Source organism: Triturus cristatus, chromosome 2_1 (assembly GCF_964204655.1).
Source record: "Triturus cristatus chromosome 2_1, aTriCri1.1, whole genome shotgun sequence".
NCBI lineage: Eukaryota > Metazoa > Chordata > Amphibia > Caudata > Salamandridae > Triturus > Triturus cristatus.
In genome coordinates, this window is record NC_140581.1 from 502,455,446 (window position 1) to 502,482,940 (window position 27,495).

At 51.2% G+C, this 27,495-nt stretch overlaps 1 protein-coding gene across 1 annotated transcript in view; it reads right to left on the reverse strand.

Annotated features, from left to right (window-relative positions):
* LOC146865552 (zinc finger BED domain-containing protein 5-like) overlaps positions 1-27,495 on the reverse strand; it is a 42,597-nt gene that overhangs the window by 962 nt on the left and 14,140 nt on the right. The gene's annotated exons all lie outside the window — the stretch shown is intronic.

The window sequence follows — 27,495 nt, forward strand, 5'->3', positions numbered from 1 at the left end:
TGAATCAATGTCATATTAATTGATTTGGTGCCAGAAAAACGTTACGTACTCACCTGCTGTTGGTGGCAGTCTGCAGACACAGGGGGGCTACGTCGGCGGGCTAGCCTAGGAAAGAATAATTAATTTATGGCCGTCCAAGATCAAGAAGTGCGGTCGGACCTATGCTCGTCGTCACTCCTGATGCTGCAGGCAGTCGCGCAGTTTAAATCTCGCGACATCAGCCGCACCCTAGAGAGGCGCGCAGACGCGGCGGAGGAGGAGTCAGTGCATCATTCTGCGCGCTGCGCAGAGGCACCTCCTCCTCCTGAAGTTCGGTTCCACTTGCACACTGCACGGGTCAATCAGGCTTGCTGCTGTTTTCCCTGCAGCTGCACTCAGACAGCGGACTCGGTCGGAGTAGTAGTCTTGCTTTTGCTGGGAACTTGGAAGTCTGACTGACTGTCTGTCGGACTGAGAGTCAGACAGTCAGTCAGACAGTCTCACGGTCCGACGACGGTCGGACGGAAAATCGGCCCCCCAGCCACAAAACCGGCCCCCTATCGGAAAACCAGCCCCCACCCCATCCAGCCTACCGGGGGATTGCCCGGTGCCCGAAAGCACCAGTCCGGGCCTGATGAAAACACTTAACATATACACTCAAAATAAAAACAACACCCTCCGAACCACACACTCTGCATGGTGTTGCTTGCTATGTGTGCAGGTGAGTGCTTCAGCGCCCCACACAGGAGTAGTGAGCTTTATACAGCAGATGCTGCAATAATACTACAAGAGAGTAAAGGCGCGTCTCCTAGTTGGCAGAATAAGCGGCTAAGTCCTGAATGCTCCTACTGGCAGCCCCCGCCACAACATATTTCTGGTCAAAAATATGAGTGAGAAAAGTTGCTATTGGGCAGCGCTCAATGTACTTCAACTTCAATGCGATAATGGAAGGTTGTGTCTGCTATTGCTGCAATGTTGTGGGTCAGCAGGACAGAACCAGGAATCGGCGAGACTAGCTTGCGACGCTGCAACCAGTCTTAATGTGGTAGGTGGTAGTTTGATTTTTCCTGATTGGCATATCTCAGGGTATTTTCATCTTCTAATGGCAAACAGGCAGATTGCAGGTGGATTGAGAAGGACTTGCAGGATGAGGCTCAGTGGCCACGAATGAGCAAGGCTAGCCTGAGACACTATGACCAGCCATAAAGTGGTAGGGGATAGTTTGATTTTCCGTGGCTGGCAGGGCTTTGCAAACTTTCTTCTACTAATGTCAATAAAGGGAGATTGAGAGTAATTTCTTTGCAAAGACAAGTCAGCATGATGGGAACAAGCACCCAGTATTCAGCAAGGCTAGCCCAAGTCATTGCGACCAGACTTAGCTTAATGTGGTAGGGGGTAGTTAGATTTTTACTGGCTGGTAGGCATCAGCAACTTTTTTATCTTGTAATGCTGATAACCTTACAGGGCTTGCCCTAGCTTCGCAATCGAAAGGTCAGTAGGATGTGGCCAAGTGCCCAGGTATCAGTGAGGCTAGGCCAAGACATAGCAAACAGCATTATACTAGTAAGGGGTAGTCTAACTTTTCTCTACAATGTGCCTGTATGGCCCAAGAACAGTTTTATGGATGAACAAGGGTTGGAAAGGCTCTGCTCTGCCAAGGTGGACCTAAGCTGCAGTATCCAGTAGACTCAATCAACACCCTCTGCTGGATTACTGGGCCTTCTCCGATTACCCTCTATAGGTGTATGGACACACAGCATCCCACTGCATCTGTAGTTAATCTGGTAAGTCCTTATTATAATTATTTTTTGCACATCTTTCCCTCACATACCCTCACCCATCACACTGCCAGGCACTGCAACCCATAACACGCTAACCACAGTTCAATGGTCATCACTCATGACATGAAAACACTACCCACAAAGGTTCAAAACAAAAACAACACCTTCCTGACCACACATCCTACATGGTGTAGCTTACTATCAACCCTGCTAAGCACTTCAGCGCCCCCAACATAAGGATAGTGCGATAAACAAATGCTACAAAACAAGACAATATATTGGCGTTAAGGAATTAAAGGACTCAACTGCAGCGGCCTTGATCATGGAGGAGCAAGTCTTGTGCGATAATGCTGAACTGGCCAACTGATGACATCAGGGCTATTTCTCCCCCATCTTGGGGCAGTCATCTGTATCCTAGTGCTTGGTGGGGAGAGAGCAATTCCTACTGCCCTGTCACGAGTGGAAACCAGAACAGCGACACTGTGACTGAGGGTTTAGGCCCAAAACAGGAATCTGTGTATCATCCAGGACTGTATTCACAAGCCCTCCCCTGGTGACAAGAACCACCACCTTATCCCACAGAAATACAGAATGCATTCTGTGACACTCCAGCAGCGACACCGGTACCAATGTTACTCTGAGGGTGATAGATGGTTGACGTCTGAAGGAAGATTAGGAGTGCAACCTGGCTCCAGAACTCATCAGCTTAACTCAAGAAGCTTCTAGTGCTTCCTCACCTCACATGCTACCATAAGTGGAGACGCACCGCACCTAAAGCCTGCTCCCTCTAAACTGAGGACCCAGTCTAACCAGCTACCTCACGCTTCTATCCCTGGTGCAGCTCTACCAGCAGAGAGACTGCACTGCAAAAGGAGATGAGGTGCAGAATCCTGTAGCACCTCCCATCGTTGCCAGTGAAGCCACCCTAAGGGGCTCCCCGAGACCGATTATTGCATGTCTCTTCAATTTCTGTGATAATAATGAGGCTCTGCCTATGGCCAGATTGAAGGGAGATGGTTGTATGACATAATTTTGACAGACAGAAAATCGACCTACAAATATATCGCAACAAAAATATCGATGTAAAGAATATCGACATCCTATCTACAACATGGTAAGTACAAAAATATCGAAAATATCGTTATTAAAAATATCGTTTTTCTTTTACTTTAAAAATATATGTAAAATAAACCAAATTATACTTAGAAATTAAATAAACATAATTAAAAATATTGTATAATATTTAAAATGTATAATTAATATATATAATTTAATAAAACTTTAATTAAACATATACATATAATATATAATATATATACTTACTTAATAATTAATTTTAATAATAATTTCTGTAACGTATAAATTATTAAGGTGCCGATCACGATCCGGCAAAAACCGGGTACGAACCGTCGGACGGAGCATATTCTCCGTCCGACGCGTACCCGGTCGAAAAAATATACAAACATGGAATTACGATTCGCACGGAAACACCATTTCCGTACGAATCGTACAAAACCCTGACCGACCAAAATAAACGTACAAATGCGATCCGGGAAAGCGCCGACGTGACGTCGGGACGCACGCAGCCTGCCATTCACGAACCAGGAATCACGATTCGCACTGACGTCATCCCGCACGGTGAATATTTTCCGGCTGCCAAAAACTGCCGGGAAATCAGGACGACGCGAACAAGGAGTACCTGTACGCGACGGACAGACATGGACCCGAACCTACGTGTCATCCCGGCCCTCATAGCAGTCGACCTCCTCTACAGGTTCCGACGCAGACGCCGCAGAGGTCAGAACAACAAAGGGAGGGGGGAAGGGGGGGGGCAGGGGCAGGGGCAGGCCACAAAACCCCCACCAAAGTCACACAGCACACATGCCCTGGACATACCTGACCCTCAGGCCCTGGTCACTACCGAGGGGGTGGGGGCGTGTCCAGCAAACCCAGCGTCCGCCACAACGGAAGTGCTTGACGACGCGAACCGGCAACACAACAATACAGGTACGTCCCGTACCCACGCCTGAAGAGCGTGGGTACGAGTCGTACCCCGCCCACACCTACATCATCCCAACAATGGCGGGACGGCTGTACCCACGTGGCAAAGGCCTGGGTACGGCCCGCACAAGCATTCCACAGCGTGGGTACGGATATGTACGGACCGTACCCCCACCCCATATGCATGGAGCGTACCCCCAACCCCAACAGTGTAAGTATGACCCGTACCCTCACCCGCGTACGTATGGAGCGTACCCCCCACCCCAACAGTGTAAGTACGACCCGTACTCTCACCCGCGTACGTATGGAGCGTACCCCCCACCCCAACAGTGTAAGTACGACCCGTACCCTCACCCGCGTACGTATGGAGCGTACCCCCCACCCCAACAGTGTAAGTACGACCCGTACCCTCACCCGCGTACATATGGAGCGCACCCCCACCCCAACCGTGTATGTACGACCCGTACCCTCACCCACGTACGTATGGAGCGCACCCCCACCCCAACCGTGTATGTACGGACCGCACCCCCACCCCAACAGTGTAAGTACGACCCGTACCCTCACCCGCGTACTTATGGAGCGTACCCCCCACCCCAACAGTGTAAGTACGACCCGTACCCTCACCCGCGTACGTATGGAGCGCACCCCCACCCCAACCGTGTATGTACGACCCGTACCCTCACCCGCGTACGTATGGAGCGCACCCCCACCCCAACCGTGTATGTACGACCCGTACCCTCACCCGCGTACGTATGGAGCGTACCCCCCACCCCAACAGTGTAAGTACGACCCCTACCCTCACCCGCGTATGCATGGAGCGTACCCCCCACCCCAACAGTGTAAGTACGACCCGTACCCTCACCCGCGTACGTATGGAGCGTACCCCCCACCCCAACAGTGTAAGTACGACCCCTACCCTCACCCGCGTACGCATGGAGCATACCCCCCACCCCAACAGTGTAAGTACGACCCGTACCCTCACCCGCGTACGTATGGAGTGTACCCCCCACCCCAACAGTGTAAGTACGACCCCTACCCTCACCCGCATATGCATGGAGCGTACCCCCCACCCCAACAGTGTAAGTACGACCCGTACCCTCACCTGCGTACGTATGGAGCGTACCCCCCACCCCAACAGTGTAAGTACGACCCGTACCCTCACCCGCGTACGTATGGAGCGTACCCCCCACCCCAACAGTGTAAGTACGACCCCTACCCTCACCCGCGTATGCATGGAGCGTACCCCCCATGCCAACAGTGTATGTACGGACCGTAACCCCACCCGCGTATGCATGGAGCGTACCCCCCACCCCAACAGTGTAAGTACGCCCTCACCCGCGTATGCATGGAGCGTACCCCGCACCCCAACAGTGTAAGTACGACCCGTACCCTCACCCGCATACGTATGGAGCATACCCCCCACCCCAACAGTGTAAGTACGACCCGTACCCTCACCCGCGTACGTATGGAGCGTACCCCCCACCCCAACAGTGTAAGTACGACCCCTACCCTCACCCGCGTATGCATGGAGCGTACCCCCCATGCCAACAGTGTACGTACGGACCGTAACCCCACCCGTGTATGCATGGAGTGTACCCCCCACCCCAACAGTGTAAGTACGACCCATACCCTCACCCGCGTATGCATGGATCGAACCCACACACGTGTATGTTCTAAGCGTACATATCCTGAAATAGGAGGGGTGTGTGCAGAGTCCTCCCAGCAGTGCCCAGACGCAGGAGGGGTGTGTGCAGAGTCCTCCCAGCAGTGCCCAGACACAGGAGGGGTGGGTGCCTAACACTCCCAGCAGTGCCCAGTCACAGGAGGGGTGTGTGCAGAGTCCTCCCAGCAGTGCCCAGACGCAGGAGGGGTGTGTGCAGAGTCCTCCCAGCAGTGCCCAGACACAGGAGGGGTGGGTGCCTAACACTCCCAGCAGTGCCCCTGCACAGAAAAGGGTGGAGTACCCACAGATCCAATGCCCACAAATGTAAGTCAGGTGCACAAAGATCCTGCAGTACATGTACCACATGTGTGCGAGGCTAGAAGTATACATATGCATAGCGCCTAAAAGAATACATGTACACATGAAGTCATGGCAACAGTCTACATACACAAGTACAGTGACCACCAAGGACGCCACGAATGATGCAGGTGGAGACATTGCTCAGCATGCATGGGCCAAGTCTAACGAGTCCGTCACACACCCAGCCAATGTAGACACAGCTCAGCACCACATATTGGAAAGACCCTGCAGGGAAGAAGTCAGGTTACACAGAGGAAGGAACACACCTTGGGACGATGTCACCATGCAGTAACTGCTTACATGAACAAAGTTATGTAGCCAACAGAATTGTGATGGCACACAGATACCATGATCCACCCTATGACCAGCACAAGATGACAATTCCCACACACCCAACACATAATCACCACCCAAAATAATGGGGCAGGTCGACCAACAGCAATACCAGACAGACAGTAGTGTACTAAGGAAAAATAAATTGCTTTAATCAGCATCCAAAACATATGTTATTCCCTTCAAAGTTCAAAAAGTACTATGCCCATAGGGCTAAACAAAGTTCGAATCCAGGTGGGGGACACAGTGGGACGCGTGTCCCCTAGCTTGCCTGCACAGTCAGACTTCATCGTCTTCCAGAGCGGGGAGGGCATCATGTGGGGGGGAAGGACCAGGCTCCGCAGGGACATGAGGGCGAAGGGTAGGCGTCGTGGGTGCAGGGATGGAGGACTCCACCACAGGGGGTGGGTCAGGGCCAAAGGCGGAGGCCAGGATGGCGCTGCACACCTTTGAAAGGTCCTCCAGCGTCTCCCCTGCACCCGAAGGAACCACAGGCCCCAAGGAGGGGGGGGGCGGAGGGATGGGTCGCAGCGCCACAGGGGGAGGGTGTGGACAGGGGGGGGACTCAACCACCCTGACCGGGGACTCCCTTGACCGCTTGCGGGGTGGTGTCACAGTGGGGCTCAGGGACAGAGCGGCCATGAAGGAGTCCTTGCTGGATATGTGGCCAGGAGAGCTGAGGGGAGGGGATTTGGAGGGAGTGGATTGGGTGGAATGCGGACTCCCACTCTGGCTGCATGACTTACGTTTGCCCCCTGACCCAGTGGGTGTGCCTACTTCACCCTGTGTGTGCGTGCCAGGAGGTGTGCGCATGACCTTCCCTGCTGGTGTGGTGCCTGAGTCTGTTGTGGTGGGTGCATGCTGACGTCTGGGTGTACGCGGGACAGGCATGGGAGTGGGAAGTGTGGATGGGGCAGGGGTAGTGGGTGGGACGTAGCGCTGCAGGAGACCCACTGCTGCAGTCAGTGTCGAGTCTATGGACCTCAGCAACTGGCGTTGGTCAGCCTGCGATGAAAAAATGCCCTCCAAGTATGCCTCCATGTTGTGCAGCAGTTGGCTGTGGCCATGGAGGACATTAAGGATTGCAGCCTGACCAATCTGCAACTGCCGCTGGATGTCCACAGACTCGGCATTGGTGGCAGCAGTGGAGACAGGGGCAGGGGGTGCGGTGCCTGGCAGGAAGGAGACATGTGGTGACCGGGCACGCTGGGAAGGGACACGAGTAAGTGGGAGGCGGCTGATGGCAATGGAGGGGGCGGGGTGCGATGTTGTGCCGCTGTCAGCTGCTGGTGCAGCCTCCGCCCACTCGGAGAGATCATCCTCGGACCCGTCAGCTTCATATTCAGTCGTGCCAGTGGACAGGTCCTCGGCCTCACTCTCCTCCGCCTCCGTACCACTCAATGTGCCAGCCACGATGTCAACGCTGGCACTGGTGCTCGGTCCCTCCGCTCCGTCTGTGCTCATGTCTCCCTCCGTGTCCCTCGACGATGCTGTGGGCAAGGTGAAGAGACAGCAATTAATCACACACCTGTATACATATGTCACATGAGTCCAATCTACATAGGTTACAGTGCATAGCCTGAAAAGAAAGATCAGTAACATCTACAAAACAAGGTACAGATGTAGGGCATGCAACACACAGTTGGTAGACCCACCATGCCACTGAAAATCCATGGAGAGCATGACACAATTGCAAATGACATGAAATGGAGTCTGACATAGGAGCCAGGCCCTGGGGACAATCCAGCACTGCATCTGCACCACACAGCGTTGCCGAAAATAGGGGATGAGCAGGGACCATATCCATGAACTTGAGGCGCATGCTGCATAGGTAATACTGAAAACATGGCCAACATGACTTTCTCACTGCACCTTGAGTGTATGTCCAGACAAACATCACACACTGGCCAGACCTAGCAAGGATATTTCAGGTTTTGACATGTAGGCTTTGCCCGCACCAACCACCCCCTACATGAGACAATTTGTTGAGACACAGGAAGCACTTACATCTCTTAGTCTGGGTGAAATACACAGGGGCTGCATAAATGCAAGATTGGACGCCAAATTCCCAAGGTGCGCCTGTCCAAAGAATCATGTACTAATGGCCATCATCAGATGATTGTAACAAGACACACAGGCACTGGCCACTGTGACTATGAACAAGGGAAATCAGGTCAGGCTGTCCAGTGCACACTTGTACTACATTTCACGTCAATATACATGGTGCCAGGGGACAATGGCACAGAGCACAACCTATGCTGTAGACACTGAGAGTGTCCACGTTTTGTGATGACACACATGACACCTAGGAAAATATGTCCCAGGGGACAGTAGTGGCCACACAACTCCATGGTCCTGAATGGGAATGACTGCAACACACGCCACCATCCCTGCACTATGCGTATCGCACACTCATGCACATCATGTCACAGGCCACAACATAGGACATGCGCGCTGTAAGGCATGACACTTGAGAGACTAACTCCCATGTCTGGACTCGGCATCAGTGCCAACTGACATGGAACCCACATGTACTGGACAGGGCACAGGCAAGGTCCCAAAACCTGTTACACACCACCCCACACATGATGCTACAGGCATAGTTCACGTGGAGAAAGTGCCAGCCTAGATAACCTTGTGAAGGAGTGACTACACACAGACCAGGGAACACATTGCAAGGAGGGGAAGGGAGGCAGGAGAGCACAGCTATACTGTGGGTAACTGGATCTGCACAGCACCTTTAAAACCTGGCAGTGAATCCATGCAACTGTGCACTTACAAATGCTGGTGACACACAACAAACACACATGTACCTACCCCCTTCCTGCTGCTGCTTCTCCTGTAAGCGCCTCTCCAAGTCTGGAAATACCACCGCCAGCACACGCTTGTGGATGTGGGTCAGACGGCGGCGCCCCCGGTTCTTATGGGTCTCAGGTGAGTCCCCCAGCAGGACCCGTGCGATCCTCCGCGTCCAGCACCGGATATCCTGCCAGCGTTTCCTCACCTGGGACAGGCGCCGCTTCCGACCATCCGCACTCCTCACGGCACTGACGGCGGTCAGCCATATCTGCTTCTTGGCAGAGGCGCCCACCTGTGAGGATGAACAAGTGACACTACATCAATACACCAGGCACATGTCACAGAGAGACATATTAGAACAAATGTGCTGTGTACAACAAGGCATAGTATGCATCCAACACATTGCACATTTGTCATAGGGACATCATCCTCTGGGGAAGGGCAAAAGCAGTACGTGCCATTGAAAGTACACAGGTGGAATGAGGGCAACTACACAATCAATGATCCAGGCTCACACTGTGCATCACAAGCTACACCAGGATAATGTGCAGCACCTCTAAGCAGTCACATGCCACAGGCCACTGACGCTACCGCAGCAGAGTACACAGACACACACAGGCACAGGACATTCACCTTCCATTGCCAAATGCTGCGACAAAACTCACTCTGCACATGTGCCACTAGACGGGGGGGGGGCTCACAGGTGTGGGGCTGGCTCTGCACGTCAGACATACAGCACTGCTCCCTGCTCACATCACATGGGCAGGGTATATCCATCCCTCATGCAGCCCGGGTGCCACACCCCACATATGCACCCACCCACATGACAGGGGACTTACACACACACCGATGTCCAGGATACGCCCACATCATGTGGACACTCTCAGCACAGGTACACAGAACTAACACACATCTGTGGGTACAGTCACCTGTCACACTGGGCTGACCACATAATCACATGAGGACTGTAGAGGCTACATTCCCAGGAGGGTAAGACAGGCAGAGTGTGGCATGCACGATGCAGTGATTGTCACAGTAAACACAAAGCAAGTGAGGGCGGCAGACATGCACCACAGCATGCTCTGGCTGGGAGACATCAGGCAATCCCCCCCCCGGGACCCCCTCTACAGTACATAGCATGTGTGCCACACCTGGACACAATGCCAGAAGTCACAGTCACAAAAAAGGGACACAGTCTGTGCCAGTGGACTCTGCACTCACCTGATACCCTGGTCGCCCATACAGCATGGGGTACTGTGGGAGGATCACATCCAGCAAAGCCAGGTTCTCCTCCAGGGTGAAAGGCTGTGGCCTCTCCACAGACCTTGACATGGTTCCAGGGAATCAGTAGCAGCAGCTGGGTCGTGGAATACAAAGATGTGCAGGCAAGTGCTCCCTCATGGGACCTGGCTGCCTTATATCTGCCTTGCTGGCCTGTTTCATGCACAGGAGTACAGAGTGATTGGTCACTCACATTTGCATCCTATGTTTCCCCCAATCCCTTCAAACCTAGCACAGTCAGTGGGTTCTTATTGTGTTTTTTTCTTCAGCATGATGTCAGCTCCACAAACACATTGCAACAAAGTAGATTCATTCCAACTGACTTCTGCTATGCACCTTCCGGAACAAATTCAAACTTTAAACTTGGTCTCCATGACAACCAGCATGCATGTAGGCCTTTATACTTGTCCCTCATGTGTCCCCTATGTAATTTGGAGCTTCACACACAGGTACGGTGCGTTCCGGGGCCCTAGGGCACCCCAAATGCATATCAACGACCCGTACAGGCGTGTGTACGGTCCGTACCACCATGAGTACGCATACGCGAGAACACCCATAGTGGTACGGAGCGTACACACGCGTGTACGGCCCGTCTCACTATGGGTGTTCTCGCGTATGCGTACCCATAGTGATACGGAGCGTACACACGCCTGTACGCTCACTATCACTATGGGTGTTCTCGCGTATGCGTACTCATGGTGGTACGGAGCGTACACACGCCTGTACGCTCACTATCACTATGGGTGTTCTCGCGTATGCGTACTCATAGTGATAGTGAGCATACAGGCGTGTGTACACTCCGTACCACTATGGGTGTTCTCGCGTATGCGTACCCATAGTGATACGGACCGTACACACGCCTGTACGCTCACTATCACTATGGGTGTTCTCACGTATGTGTACCCATAGTGATACGGACCGTACACACGCCTGTAAGCTCACTATCACTATGGGTACACATACGGCAGGACTCCCATAGTGATACGGGAACGTACACAGGCCCTCTTTGCGAAAGTACGGTGCTTTTCACACATCACAGTGGTGACAGGCAGCACACAGGAAGGAATAGGGCTGACATACTTGTCCATGGATGGACATCAAGGCATTGTCTGGGCAGTACTACATGTGTGGGGCACAGGTGTGAAAGGCTGTGATGTGGCACATTACTCCTGAGTCGAGAAGGCACCAGATGTATGATGAGATGTGTACACATGTAATGTGTGACGGTGCAATGTGTGCCAGGCATGCCCTTGACTCCTTTGACATGTGTGCATGTCGTACTGCACACTTGGGATGGGCGTCACTGGCATGGCACGGACAACAACACACGCAAGTGTCCCCTGAGGCCCGGTACAGGGGTCACCACACCTGACATGTCACTACCCACGGTGCACGATGTGACTATGTCATGTATGTGTGGGGGGTTCCCATTAGGTTGATGTTGGAGCTCCCTCAAAAGCAGCAGCTGTTGCAGCAACCAACATGTGTCTGTGTGTAGATTGACATGGCACACTGTTCCGCACACCATGCCACATGTGGTATCGGATGTGAGGTGCGTATGTATGCATGGGACACGGAGTAGCGTAACAAGGACATGTCTGCATCCTCTCTATGAATGTGTGGTGAGTCATCACATGTACACCTTCATGGCAAGGTGTGTGGGCTGTCCTAGTGTAATGTCGTGACCTGTGGCTCTAGTTTTCCGCTACCAGTCTCTGCAATCGACATCCTACTTCTGCTGATGTGTGGATGTATGTCACTCCTGTGTTGCGTCTGGCTGTTCACTTACACTGGGACACAGCTAATCCCATGCCATGGCATGTGGAGGCTCACAATCTCCGTGTGTAGCTGGGTCTTGGTAGGAGTGTCACCTGCCAGCCATACGTGTCCAGGGCATGTGGCACATACCTGACTCCGTATGTAGCATATGTGTATTGACAGATTAACATGTGCTCAGTACAAATAAATTGTTGTTGTGGTGTACTCACTCTTCCTTGTCACTTCCAAATTACTGCAGAGCGCCGCCTCTTCCCCGACCAATTCCGGACTTGGCTGCCATGCGGGAGAATGACTGTATCCGGTGCTACCGCTTCCCCCAACCGTTGATTCTGGAGTTGACGGCAAGACTGGCACCACACCTGCAACCGCTGCACAGGTATCCTACGGCACTGACACCCAAGCTGAAGGTAATGGCAGCCCTACATTTTCTTGCCATGGGTACCTTTCAAAATACCATAGCTCATATTGGTGGCATGTCCCAGAGCATGTTCTGCCGTGTGCTGCATGATTTCTAAGAGGCCATGTTGATTCACCTGGATGACTTCATCCATTTCCCAACCCCTGAAATGTTGACTGGGGTCAAGCGTGGATTCTATGCCCTGGGAGGGATGCCCCATGTCATTGGGTCCATAGATGGGACACATGTGGCTTTGGTACCACCACAGGCACAGGAGGTAGCGTACAGGAATCGCAAGCACTACCACTCCATCATTGCCCTTGTGGTGTGTCTGTCCAACATGGTGATTTCACATGTCTGTGCTCGTTTTCCAGGATCAGCACACGATGCCTACATCATGAGGCGTAGCAGGATGCCTGAAATGATGACGCAGCTGCGCAACGAACGAGCATGTGTTGTTGGTGGGTACAGTCTGTCTGTCCTGTATTTTGCGTAGACTTCCAGCACGACCGCTTCTCCTGTCCTACTTATGTCCATGTGCTTTCCATGTAGGGGACGCTGGCTATCCCAACATGCCATGGCTGATCACACCTCTCCGCAACCCCATCACGCCGGCCCAGCTCCGCTACAACACCGCCCATGGCCGGACAAGGCGAGTGATAGAGAGGATGTTTGGCCTCCTGAAGAGCCGATTCCGATGCCTCCACAAGACCGGCGGTGCGCTCCCATATGCCCCGGCGAAGGTCTGCAAAATCTTCATGGTCTGCTGCATGCTGCACAACATGGCAGTTGAGAAAGCTGTGCCACTCATCCTGGATCAAGATGATCAGGACCATCCACCCGTGGAGGACGAAGGTCTTGGCAATGGGGCTAGTGATGTGGAGGACGTGGTTCCGCAAGAGGACATCCGGACTCGGCTCATACGCGACTTCTTTGCTTAGTGGTGAGTACCAGTGTCTGTGTGTGCACGCATTGGTCCCCGTGTGGCATGTGTTGCGATGTGTGTGTCCATCTGCATGTATGCCACGTGAGTCAGAGGTGTGTGTGGATGTGTCACTGGAGTGATGGTGGCAGTGATGTGTATTTCCCCAGTCATAATTGTGACCTGGCATGTTGTCATCCTACCATGTGTCGAGTACATGCACATGCAAGTGGCTGTGCTTTTTGTGGCTGACTTGTTGTGTGTCTCTCATCCCCAGGTACTTTGGCATGCCGTGTGCTGGTTGCATTGTTGTGGCACTGCTATTCCTCATGGACACGTCATCGTGTGCTGACTCAGCGTTACACGCACGGACAAGTTTGGAAGTCTCCTTAGGGTAAGGGATGCATCAGGGGTGTATTGGGTGTGGCAGTTGTTCACGATGTATGCACACTGCCCCTGTCGATGTTTGGTTCCTCTGCAGACATGTCGCATCACCATGGTACACATTACATGCAGCTGGGTACACCTGAATAGATTGTCAGACTTGTTGACAGTCATCAGTGATGGGATTGTGGAATGTGATGATGGCATCAATGTGTGTTACACTGCCCTCGGACACATACGGTTTGCCTTGGCTTGACATGCTGTGGGACTTCCACATCAGCGGATCAATGGTGTATGGCAGTCTCTCCGTGAGCAGCAGGGGGTGTTTAGCTGTTAGCCGACACTTGTTTGCCAGTTCCATGGCTATCACGCATTTGGGCTGCAGAAGGGGGGTTCCAGTGTTGGACCCACATGTTACTCCACATGACCCGTTCATGTGTACTTCGAGTTGCCTCTGCAATCCCGAATACATGACTAATAAAGGTGTCCCTATGCCTCCAAGGTGCCTCTTCTCAGTCAATGCTGGTGTGTTGCCACGGTGCATCCGGCATGTCTGGCATGGTTTTCCGTGATAGTGGCTATGTGTCTATGTGTAGAGTAGCAACATGCAAGCTGTTTGTGTGGGATTAGACTCTGTATTGTGCATGTAGTCAATGACTGTGTGGGTATTGTGACATGTGCCATCCCCATGCATCCAACGTTGGCCAGGCCACCATTCACTGCATCCACCTGACTCAAGCTTGCAGGACATGGTTCTGCCACCTGTCCACACATACCTGGGTGCCCCCCAGGACACTCCACATGATCCCTGACCTCTGCGCATGGCTGTCGCTGTACTCAATATGTCTGTCGGCATGGTTGTGCGGCCACCCCCTCAGCTGGTTGGGCCCATCACGGGTGTGTATGGTGCTCCATGTCTGTCTTGCCTAATACAATGTGACCCATGTGTGTCCTGTGCCAGACTCAGGCCCGAGGGTGTGGATGGTTGCAGTCAAATGAGAACTCAGGCATAGTTAGACTTTACAAGACACATGTAAGGTAATAATGCAATCAGTAGGCATCTTCTCTTTATGGTGTGACTTTTTTATTTTGGTTGGGGTAGAGGGGGGGGGCGGTTTGACATGAGGGGCTTTCCGGGTGTGTGGAATCCAAAGTTCACTAGGGGAGTTGGTGTCCTTGCCATTTGAAATCCTCAGAGTCCATGCCACAGTCTTTGTCAACATTGGTCAGACAGTGACCAGCAAGTCCATGTGGCAGAGAATGTCTTTTGATGCTGTGCTGCTGTTGCTCCAGTGGGCCAGGTGCCAGGCCAGGTGTCCTGGGAGATGGTGCTGTTGCGCCGACCCTCACGGTCTTTTCCGTGGACGACCCGCCCTCCTGCGGAGACCCTCAGAAGCAGGCCGTGACGATGTTTGGGATGCTCCGTCGGATGTCTCCTCCTCCTCCTCATCCCTCCCTGTGGGTGGTGATGTTCTACGCCTTCTGGCACAGGGAGGGTTGCCCATGTTGTCGGCCATCCGACGGAGTGTACTGTGAATTCCCGTGAACACCGTCACGAGCTCAGCCTGTCTGTCCTCCATCCTCCGTTGGTGTTGCAGTAGACAGGCATGTTGCTCCGCATGTTGCTGGGCCTGCTGGGTCTTGATCTCATCGAGGGTCCCCTTCATATCGTTGAGGGTGGACACAACCTGGGCCATGCCCGTGGTGTCCTGCCGGTATGTGTCCAGGATGTTGCGGTTAGGGAATATACCGGTTCCCCAGCCAACCGGTCAGGCTCGCGCCTCCGCCGTCCTCCACTCCCACCACCCCTGCCCACTTGCACCTGGCCTGCCCTTGTGGGCACATCGGGTCTCCGGGACCCCTGAGGGGTGGCATTTGCGTTGTCGCCTGCCTCCTCCTGGGTGCCCGGGACACCGTGTCCCTCCTGGCCAGCCTGGCTGCATTGTGGTAGTGGGGCAGGGATCCTGGGTATCTCCTGGGATGTGGCAGGAGTGGGGGTGGTGGTTGGCCCAGATGTACCTGACGCAGGTGCTGCAGGTCGTTGGACACCAGAGGGGCCAGGTTGGTCGGGGTCGGGTTCGTCCACAGAGTGGTGAGAGTCGTCGCTGCCGGTGGCTCCGTCATCCCGCCGAGCCGGGTCCTGTGAGTCTTCCCCCCCCAGTGTTGGGGGGTGATCCACGACGTTGACCTGTGTGTGAGAGAGACAATGTTAATTTTGTTCCATGCAACATCCATGTTTCATTGTTTTCAAAGTTGGCACATTTCCTCGGGGAATTTGGATATGTCTTGCATTCCACTGACAGTGCACTTGTGCATGGGTATGTCCCTTGGCCACAGCTTTTGAGACTTTACCTATGTGTGGCACAGTCTTACTTGCTGCGTCAATTGTGACAGCAGTCAGCAGTGGAGTGGGCAGGTGTGGCGAGCCATGCATTGGCGACTTCCGTGTAGCACTGTACGTGTGCACATGGAGTGGTTCCACACACTTATATGATGCAGGTAGCTGTCGTTGTGCTCATGCACAGGTTGTGACATGGCCCTGTGTTTTGCCATGGAGAAGAGGGGGGGTTCTGGCACTGGCCACCCTTGTCTACATGCACGCAGTCCACCTGCTGAGGAGCAGACATCCCCACACCCCACAAGGCTGATTTGCTCTCCCTGTGTGTCCCTTTTTCGTTCCCTCTCTGTCCCCCTCTCCCTCCCTCCGTGTGTCAGCCTCCTCCCTCTGTCCGTCTTTCTGTGTCTCCCTCCCTCTCTGTCCCCCTCTCCCTCCCTCCGTGTGTCAGCCTCCTCCCTCTGTCCGTCTCCCTGTGTCTCCCTCCCTCTCTGTCCCCCTCTCCCTCCCTCTGTGTGTCACCCTCTGTCACCTCAGCCCAGCTTCCTGGGCACAGACTGTTCGCAGATCTTTGGATGGCCCTTGGATTGTTGATGTGAGTTTGTTTCTGATCTCCAGGCACCCATTGGGTGTAGTGTGTGTGTCTGCACTGCTGCTGTGGTGGTGTGTGCTGCCACTCTTTCACAGTGTTGGCTGTTCATTAGCTGCTGTCATGTGCAAGAACGTGCCGTCACCCCCATGTGTTGATGCAAGGCGTCCACCATTTGCTGGTGAGTCTTTCCTGTGTGGGGACACACTGTTTGTCTGGCTGTGACCTAGGCCATATAGGCAGAGGGCATTGTTGTCTGCTTCTGAGTAGCACTATGTGATTTTTGGGGCCCACACTCCCGCCATCCGGGTTACCGTGTCTTGTGTTGGTGTTTTCTGTGGCCTGTGACTTGACATTGTCCAGCTGGGTGCATGGGGCATGGTGGCGCCAGTGGCATGTGCGTGTTCATGGAGTGTGGTTGAGTCATGCGATAGCTTGGGGTGGTTGCGTGCCTGTTTGTGAGTTTGGTTGTGGATGACGTTCCCCCCATGTGAGGTGAGTTGTTTGTGTACTCACCCGGGTCTCGGAGTCCGTCTAATCCGTCCACTGCCACCACCGGCAGTATGGCCATCACCCTCTCCTCCCAGGGATGGTATTGTACGCGTCTGCAGGGTGGCCCTCCTCCAGTGACGTTGGCCTGGTTGTGTTCGTCCGTCATTTTGGCTCGGACCCTCCTCCGCAGATCGTACCACCTGGCTTGGCATTCATGCCTGGTCCTTCTGGTGTCCGCAACAGCATTCACAGCATCGACGATGGTCTGCCACATGGATGTTTTTTCTGAAATGGTGGTCTGTCTGACCAATGTTCCAAAGAGGTGTGGCTCAACTCTGAGGATTTCATCGACAAGGACCTCCAACTCTCGGCTAGTGAACTTTGGATTCTTGTTAGTGGGCATGGTGAGGGGTGTGGGTGTGGATGGTGGGGGGGGTGTGGATGGTTGTGGGTGTGTGGGAGTGGTAGTGCAGGTGTGTGTGTGAATGTGATGTGGGGGTGTTTGTGAAGGTGTGTGTGTGAAGGTGTGCAAGTGTAAGGTGTGGTAAAGCTTCTAGTATGGTGCTGTAGGTTGTCTTTGGGGTCTGGCAGCAGTGAGTCTGTTGCAAAGGCTCATGGTTTGTGTGTGTGGGCCCTTTTTATTGGTCCATTGGTGGGTGTGGCTGTGTTTGAACTTTGGGTGGGTGTGTTATAAGGAGTGGTTGTGTTTTGGGCCTCTGTTTGTTTTTGGCAGTTGCAGGTCAGTGAATGTGTTGTTTTAGTGGTTGTTGGACATGTTTTGTGGCTTTGTGCCATTCGGATGGTGTATTCTTGTGTCGTTTTGGTTTGTCCTGGTTGTGTACGTGCGTTTTTTTGCGTGTGTACGGTGTGTACATGGGCCATTTTGTTGTACAGTGCTGTCCTTGTGTGTGGCTTGGTACGACTCGTACATGCGGTTGTGATGTTGGGGCCTGGGGTGCGCTCCGTACTTAGAATGTTGTGGTGGAGGTACGCTCCATGCATACGCGGGTGGGGGTATGACTCTAACGTACATGGGTGTACATGCACGGGGGGTACGACTCGTACACGGGTGTACATACACGGGGGGTACGACTCGAACGTACACGGGTGTACATGCACGGGTGGGGGTACGACACGTACAGGGGTGTACATACATGGGGGTACGACACGTACAGGGGTGTACATACACGGGGGTAGGACACATACACGGGTGTACATACACGGGGGTACGACACGTACACGGGTGTACATACACGGGTGGGGGTGTACCTACACGGGGGGTACGTCTCGAACGTACGGAGGCTGGGGGGAGTGTTGGGCGCGTATGCGGGCACATGTCTCCATGGTTGCTATGAGAGTTCGGTGCGGACGGTGTTTTTTCCATACGGTTGTAACATCGGACGCACGGGATGGATCGTGATTCCGCGGTCAGACTTCACTTTTCACATTTGTACGGTAAATCGTCCGAGGACGTGTCGGACACATTTTCCGACCCAAGGACGTGTGGGGAATTATTCCGAATGCGATTCGTATGGCCTTTTTCCCATGCGAATCGTAATTGGCAGTTTGTACGGCACTTGTACGATTCGTACGGTAAAAAGACCGGATACGAGTCGTACGGGGAAAATTTTTACCGGATCGTGATCGGCACCATAATGTGTAAGGTTGGTTGATGTCATAATGCCGTATGACAAAATACAAGTATAAAAACCAAAAGAGATGTGTCCCCTAGCAGGAAGGAACACAAATTCATTCAATAAAATAGACACTGAGTAAACGATGTTGAGATAGAGAAACACATGTAAGACATACCTATGAGCAAAACAAGGTGCTTTGAAAGTCAGTAGCGTGACTCAGTTCAAATTCCACGAAAGCGTATCCAATAGATAAAGAGTCCTGATTATAAGCATTTTCTTCTATCGCAGCAAGAGCGCACACGCAACAGGCTCGTTGCATCATCCTCCCTTAGCGGCAAGGATTTTATTGCATCACCGGCTTAGCGTGAAGAAGTTTGTCGCTTTGTCCTGCCCGCAACCCAGCGCATCATCCTCCCTTGCGGTAAGGATTTAACGCATCGCTGGTTAGCGTGAGGAAATTTATCGCTACAACTCCTTAGCGACATTTTTGTTGCTTTGCTACAGAATCCAGACACCTTGTGAGTAAAAGGGTCGCAGAGACCACTGCATTGAACTGAACATCATTTTGTGCACCTTAAACGATTTTTGCAACATTTTTAAAGTAACCATTTTTTTCTAGTATTGTGGATTTTTACTGTTATTGGTCTTGTGATTAAGTCTATATAAATATACCTATTTTTTATAACTACTTGAGTGGTGTCCATTTGTAGTGTTCCTCATTGTATTACTGTGTATGGTCATAAATGCTTCACACACTGCCTCAGAGATAAGCCTAGCTGCTCGTGCTACGTTACCACAGGGTTGAGCAGGGGTTATCAAAGGGTGTAGTCTGCTTACTCTGACTTAGGAAAAAGGGTCCCTACTTGGACAGTGGCCAGCCATTGCCAACTAGAGACCCCCATTTCTAACAATGTGTCTCATTTTTGGGATTGTTTAACCCCATTTGACTACAAGACAATAGTGTAATAGGGTTGTTCTTACGTGTGGCGTACATTGTTGTGAAGTCTATCCTGCTCCCTGTCTGTGACAATATGTTCCCTCATTGTCTGTTCATCAAATGTTGGTCCATGCCACACAGTAGCATTCAACCAACTCCACCCTCTCTCCCACCACATATCCCAAAAATAAACAAAATACAAACACTATCCAAAATTATTCCAACATATGTGTTCCAAGGCATGGCGGGACATGTGGAGCCGCTCTAACCGTGAACCCCATGCTATAGCTATTTTTATCACCTCCATGACCCCAGTCTGGCAGTGTTTCTTAGGCATCATCGAATCAGGGCCGGACTGGCCGTAGCGGGCACCGGGCAATCACCCGGTGCGCTGCACGGGTGGGGGCCGTTTTTGGGCCCCTAGGGGCCGTTTTTGTTACAGGGCCGTTTTTGCAGCATAGAATACCGGCCCTGGCAAAGAGCTCGGTGGCACCCCCAAACCCCGGGGGGGGGGGGGGGCGGCCAAGCACTTTGCCAGGGCTGGTTTTGGTTCCCAGTCCGGCCCTGCATCGAATCATAGGAGGGCAACAGCCTCTGTGGGTCAGATCAGGTCTCACTATACAGCTTTCTCAGATGATCAGTTTGACCGATCATGGACACCAAATCCACCCTGATCTGCCTGTAGACTCAGCCTGCCACATCCTGTCTGTTTAAGGTTATTTTTGCTACTGCTCTTCCCAATCTGCCTCTTGGAGAATGATGTGGCTTCCTCAGGTGCTCGAAATAGTGTGTCCTATCCTCCCACTGTACTCTCAAACGGGCAGGGTATAACATTGTGTAAGGGACATTGTTGGTGCACAATTTCCTTTTACTCTTATTGTAAGCCCTTCTTGCTTGCTGTACCATGGAGGTGAAGTCAGGATAAATGGAGAGTTTGGTTCCCTGATATTGTATATCTCCCTTCGGTGGTTAGTCTAAATATCGAGTTTTAAATTTCGACCTACAAGTATATCGAGTTGTTAATATCGTAGGTAAAGAATATCGAAGTCAAGAATATCGATGGACAGAATATCGACCCCAAGGTAAGTATTATCGAAGTTAATAATATTGAAGTCATTAATATAGATGTAAGTAATATCGTAATCAAAAATTTCGATGTCAATAATAACGATATTTTATTAGTGTAATGAATTTTAATATGTATTTTATTTGTATGTTAAAGATTATTGTAATGTATTTTAATACATTTAAAAATAAATGTTTAGAGATTAATAATTATTTAAAATATAATTTAGCGTTTTAGTATCAGAGCGGGTTGTGGGTTTATAGGGGAATAGGGTGGGAAGTAATTTAATTATAATTAATTAATTAATATGTATTGTTTAATTGGTATTTATGATTAATTAATTGTTAATTAATTACTAATTGTAAATTAAATATATTAATTGATTAATTGTCAATTAATTATTAATTGTAAATTAATTTTATTAGTTGGTTAATTATATAAGTTATAATTAGTTTAATATTAATATTTATTTATTGGTATTGTTAATTAATTAATTGTTAATTACTAATTAATTGGTGATTTAATTTTATTAAGTGATTAATTGATGATTAAATTAATTATGTGAATTTTTATGTGTAGTGGGTTGTGGTTTTATAGGGTAATAGGGTGGGATGTAATTAAATTCAAATAATTACTGATAATTTTTATTTATTTGTAATTAATAATAATTAATTGTTAATTAATTATTAATTGGTAATTAATTGTTATTAGTACGTTAAATATAGTAAATATAAATAATTTATTATTTCATGTTATTTGTTGTTATTGCTAATTAATGTATTGTTAATTAAGAATTAATTTGTGAATAATTGTAATTTGGTAGTTAATATGTATAAATTAGTAAATAATAAGTATATTAATTATAAAGAATGTATTATTAATTGTAAATAATAGATAAACTGATATTTAAATGTATTGTGTATTTTGTATGTGTAGTGTGTTGTGTGTTAAAGGGGGAATAGTGTGGGATGTAATTTAAAGTTATTTATATAAATATTTATTTTAAATAATTGGTATTTAATAATAAATATTTTGTAAATTAATTATTAATATGCAATTTTTTTTATAACTAATTATTTAATTGGTTATTATGTTTATAGAATCCCTATGCTATCCAGTGCTTTCCCAACTGTTTTACTATCTGGAGTAGGAATAGTAATTTTTACCCCTACGCTATCCAGCGCTTTCCCTACTGTTTCACTTACTGGAGTGGGAATAGTAATTTGTACCCCTACGCTATCCAGCGTTTTCACTACTGTTGCTCTCTCTGGAGTGGGAATAGTAATTTTTACCCCTACGCTATCCAACGCTTTCCCTACTGTTGAACTCACTGGAGTGGGAATAGTAATTTTTACTCCTACGCTATCCAACGTTTTCCCTACTATTGCACTCTCTGGGGTTGGAATAGTAATTTTTTTCCCTACGCTATCCAACACTTTCCCTACTGTTGCACTCTCTGGAGTGGGAATAGTAATTTTTACCCTTACGCTATCCAACGCTTTCCCTACTATTGCACTCTCTGGAGTTGGAATAGTAATTTTTACCCCTACGCTATCCAACGCTTTCCCTACTGTTGCACTCTTTGGAGTTGGAATAGTAATTTTTACCCCTACGCTATCCAGCGCTTTCCCTACTGTTTCAATTACTGGAGTGGGAATAGTAATTTGTACCCCTACGCTATCCAACGCTTTCCCTACTGTTGCACTCTCTGGAGTTGGAATAGTAATTTTTACCCCTACGCTATCCAGCGCTTTTCCTACTGTTGCACTCTCTGGAGTTGGAATAGTAATTTTTACCCCTACGCTATCCAGCGCTTTCCCTACTGTTTCACTTACTGGAGTGGGAATAGTAATTTGTACCCCTACGCTATCCAGCGTTTTCACTGCTGTTGCACTCTCTGGTGTGGGAATAGTAATTTTTACCCCTATGCTCTGCAATGTTTTCCCTACTGTTGCACTCATTGGACTGGGAATAGTAATTTTTACTCCTACGCTATCCAACGTTTTCCCTACTATTGCACTCTCTGGAGTTGGAATAGTAATTTTTTTCCCTGCTCTATCCAACACTTTCCCTACTGTTGCACTCTCTGGAGTGGGAATAGTAATTTTTACCCTTACGCTAGCCAACGCTTTCCCTACTATTGCACTCTCTGGAGTTGGAATAGTAATTTTTACCCCTACGCTATCCAACGCTTTCCCTACTGTTGCACTCTTTGGAGTTGGAATAGTAATTTTTACCCCTACGCTATCCAGCGCTTTCCCTACTGTTTCACCCCCACCCGTGTATGTACACCCGTGTACGTGTCGTACCCCCCCTGTATGTACACCCGTGCACGTGTCCTACCCCCCGTGTATGTACACCCGTGTACGGGTCCTACCCCCCCTGTGTATGTACACCCGTGTACGTGTCGTACCCCCGTGTATGTACACCCGTGTACGTGTCGTACCCCCGTGTATGTACACCCGTGTACGTGTCGTACCCCCCGTGTATGTACACCCGTGTACGTGTCCTACCCCCCGTGTATGTACATCCGTGTATGTGTCGTACCCCCCGTGTATGTACACCCGTGTACGTGTCATGCCCCCCGTGTATGTACACCCGTGTACGTGTCGTACCCCCCGTGTATGTACACCCGTGTACGTGTCGTACCCCCGTGTATGTACACCTGTGTACGTGTCCTACCCCCGTGTATGTACATCCGTGTACGTGTCGTACCCCCGTGTATGTACACCCGTGTACGTGTCGTACCTCCCGTGTATGTACACCCGTGTACGTGTCGTACCCCCCGTGTATGTACACCCGTGTACGTGTCGTACCCCCCGTGTATGTACACCCGTGTACGTGTCGTACCCCCCGTGTATGTACACCCGTGTACGTGTCGTACCCCCCCTGTATGTACACCCGTGTACGTGTCGTACCCCCCGTGTATGTACACCCGTGTACGTGTCGTACCCCCCCTGTATGTACACCCGTGTACGTGTCGTACCCCCCGTGTATGTACACCCGTGTACGGGGTCGTACCCCCCGTGTATGTACACCCGTGTACGTGTCGTACCCCCGTGTATGTACACCCGTGTATGTGTCGTACCCCCGTGTATGTACACCCGTGTACATGTCGTACCCCCTGTGTATGTACACCCGTGTACGTTTCGTACCCCCGTGTATGTACACCCGTGTACGTGTCCTACCCCCCCGTGTATGTACATCCGTGTACGTGTCGTACCCCCCGTGTATGTACACCCGTGTACGTGTCGTACCCCCCTCTACGTTCGTGTCGTACCCCCGTGTATCTACACCCGTGTACGTTAGAGTCATACCCCCACCCGCGTATGCATGGAGCGTACCTCCACCACAACATTCTAAGTACGGAGCGCACCCCAGGCCCCAACATCACAACCGCATGTACGAGTCGTACCAAGCCACACACAAGGACAGCACTGTACAACAAAATGGCCCATGTACACACCGTACACACGCAAAAAACGCACGTACACAACCAGGACAAACCAAAACGACACAAGAATACACCATCCGAATGGCACAAAGCCACAAAACATGTCCAACAACCACTAAAACAACACATTCACTGACCTGCAACTGCCAAAAACAAACAGAGGCCCAAAACACAACCACTCCTTATAACACACCCACCCAAAGTTCAAACACAGCCACACCCACCAATGGACCAATAAAAAGGGCCCACACACACAAACCATGAGCCTTTGCAACAGACTCACTGCTGCCATACCCCACAGACAACCTACAGCACCATACTAGAACCTTTACCACACCTTACACTTGCACACCTTCACACACACACCTTCACAAACACCCCCTCATCACATTCACACACACACCTGCACAACCACACCCACACACCCACAACCATCCACACACACACCCCCACCATCCACACCCACACCCCTCACCATGCCCACTAACAAGAATCCAAAGTTCACTAGCCGAGAGTTGGAGGTCCTTGTCGATGAAATCCTCAGAGTTGAGCCACACCTCTTTGGAACATTGGTCAGACAGACCAGCATTTCAGCAAAAACAGCCATGTGGCAGACCATCGTCGATGCTGTGAATGCTGTTGCGGACACCAGAAGGAACAAGCAGGAATGCCAAGCCAGGTGGTACGATCTGCGGAGGAGGGTCCGAGCCAAGATGACGGATAAACACAACCAGGCCAACGTCACTGGAGGAGGGCCGTCCCGCAGACCCGTACACTACCATCCCTGGGAGGAGAGGGTGATGGCCATACTGCCGGTGGAGGCAGTGTACGGATTAGGAGGACTCCGAGACCCGGGTGAGTACACAAACAACGCACCTCACATGGGGGGAACGTCATCCACAACCAAACTCACAAACAGGCACGCAACCACCCCAAGCTATCGCATGACTCAACCACACTCCATGAACACGCACATGCCACTGGCGCCACCATGCCCCATGCACCCAGCTGGACAATGTCAAGTCACAGGCCACAGAAGACACCAACACATGACACGGTAAGCCGGATGGCGGGAGGGTGGGCCCCAAAAATCACATAGTGCAACTCAGAAGCAGACAACAATGCCCCCTGCCCATATGGCCTAGGTCACAGCCAGACAAACAGTGTGTCCCAACACAGGAATGACTTGCCAGCAAATGGTGGATGCCTTGCATCAACACATGGGGGTGACGGCACGTTCTTGCACATGACAGCAGCTAATGAACAGCCAACACTGTGAAAGAGTGCCAGCACACACCACCACAGCAGCAGCGCAGACACAGACACTACACCCAATGGGTGCCTGGAGATCAGAAACAAACTCACATCAACAATCCAAGGGACATTCAAAGATCTGCCAACAGTGTGTGCACAGTAAGCTGGGCTGAGGTGACAGAGGGTGACACACAGAGGGAGGGAGAGGGGAACAGAGAGGGAGGGAGACACAGGGAGGCGGACAGAGGGAGGAGGCTGACACAGGGAGGGAGGGAGAGGGGGACAGAGAGGGAGGGAGACACAGGAAGACGGACAGAGGGAGGAGGCCGACACACAGAGGGAGGGAGAGGGGGACAGAGAGGGAGGGAGACACAGGAAGAGGGACAGAGGGAGGAGGCCGACACACAGAGGGAGGGAGAGGGGGACAGAGAGGGAGGGAGACACAGAGAGAGCAAATCAGCCTTGTGGTGTTTGGGAATGTCTGCTCGTCAGCAGGTGGACTGCGTGCATGTAGACAAGGGTGGCCAGTGCCAGCACCCCCCCTCTCCTCCATGGCAAAACACAGGGCCATGTCACAACCTGTGCACGAGCACAACGACAGCTACCTGCATCATATAAGTGTGTGGAACAACTTCATGTGCCCACGTACAGTGCTACACGGAAGGCGCCAATGCACGGCTCGCCACACCTGCCCACTCCACTGCTGACTGCAGTCACACTCCACAGGGAGGGATGAGGAGAAGGAGGAGACATCCGATGGAGCATCCCAAACATCGTCACGGCCTGCTTCTGAGGGTCCCTGCAGGAGGGCGGGTCGTCCACGGAAAAGACCGTGAGGGTCGGCGCAACAGCACCATCTCCCAGGACACCTGGCCTGGCACCTGGCCCACTGGAGCAACAGCAGCACAGCATCAAAAGACATTCTCTGCCACATGGACTTGCTGGTCACTGTCTGACCAATGTTGACAAAGACTGTGGCATGGACTCTGAGGATTTCAAATGGCAAGGACACCAACTCCCCTAGGGAACTTTGGATTCCACACACCCGGAAAGCCCCTCATGTCAAACCCCCCCCCCCCCCCCCACCCCAACCAAAAAAAAAAAAGTCACACCATAAAGAGAAGATGCCTACTGATTGCATTATTACCTTACATGTGTCTTGTAAAGTCTAACTATGCCTGAGTTCTCATTTGACTGCAACCATCCACACCCTGGGGCCTGAGTCTGGCACAGGACACACATGGGTCACATTGTATTAGGCAAGACAGACATGGAGCACCATACACACCCGTGATGGGCCCAACCAGCTGAGAGGGTGGCCGCACAACCGTACCGACAGACATATTGAGTACAGCGACAGCCATGCGCAGAGGTCAGGGATCATGTGGAGTGTCCTGGGGGCACCCAGGTATGTGTAGACAAGTGGCAGAACCATGTCCTGCAAGCTTGAGTCAGGTGGATGCAGAGAATGGTGGCCTGGCCAACGTTGGATGCATGGGGATGGCACATGTCACAATACCCACACAGTCATGGACATCATGCACTATACACGGTCTAATCCCACACAAACAGCGTGCATCTTGCTACTCTACACATAGACACATAGCCACTATCACGGAAAACCATGCCAGACATGCCGGATGCACCGTGGCAACACACCAGCATTGACAGAGAATAGGCACCTTGGAGGCATAGGGACACCTTTATTAGTCATGTATTTGGGATTGCAGAGGCAAGTCGGTGTACACATGAACGGGTCATGTGGAGTAACATGCTAGGTCACAATTATGACTGGGGAAATACACCCATCACTGACACATCCACACACACCTCTGACTCACGTGCCATACATGCAGATGGAGACACACATCGCAACACATGCCACACGGGGACCAATGCGTGCACACTCAGACACTGGTACTCACCACTAAGCAAAGAAGTCGCGTATGAGCTGAGTCCGGATGTCCTCTTGCGGCTCCACATCCTCCACATCACTAGCCCCATTGCCAAGCCCTTCGTCCTCCACGGGTGGATGGTCCTGGTCATCTCGAT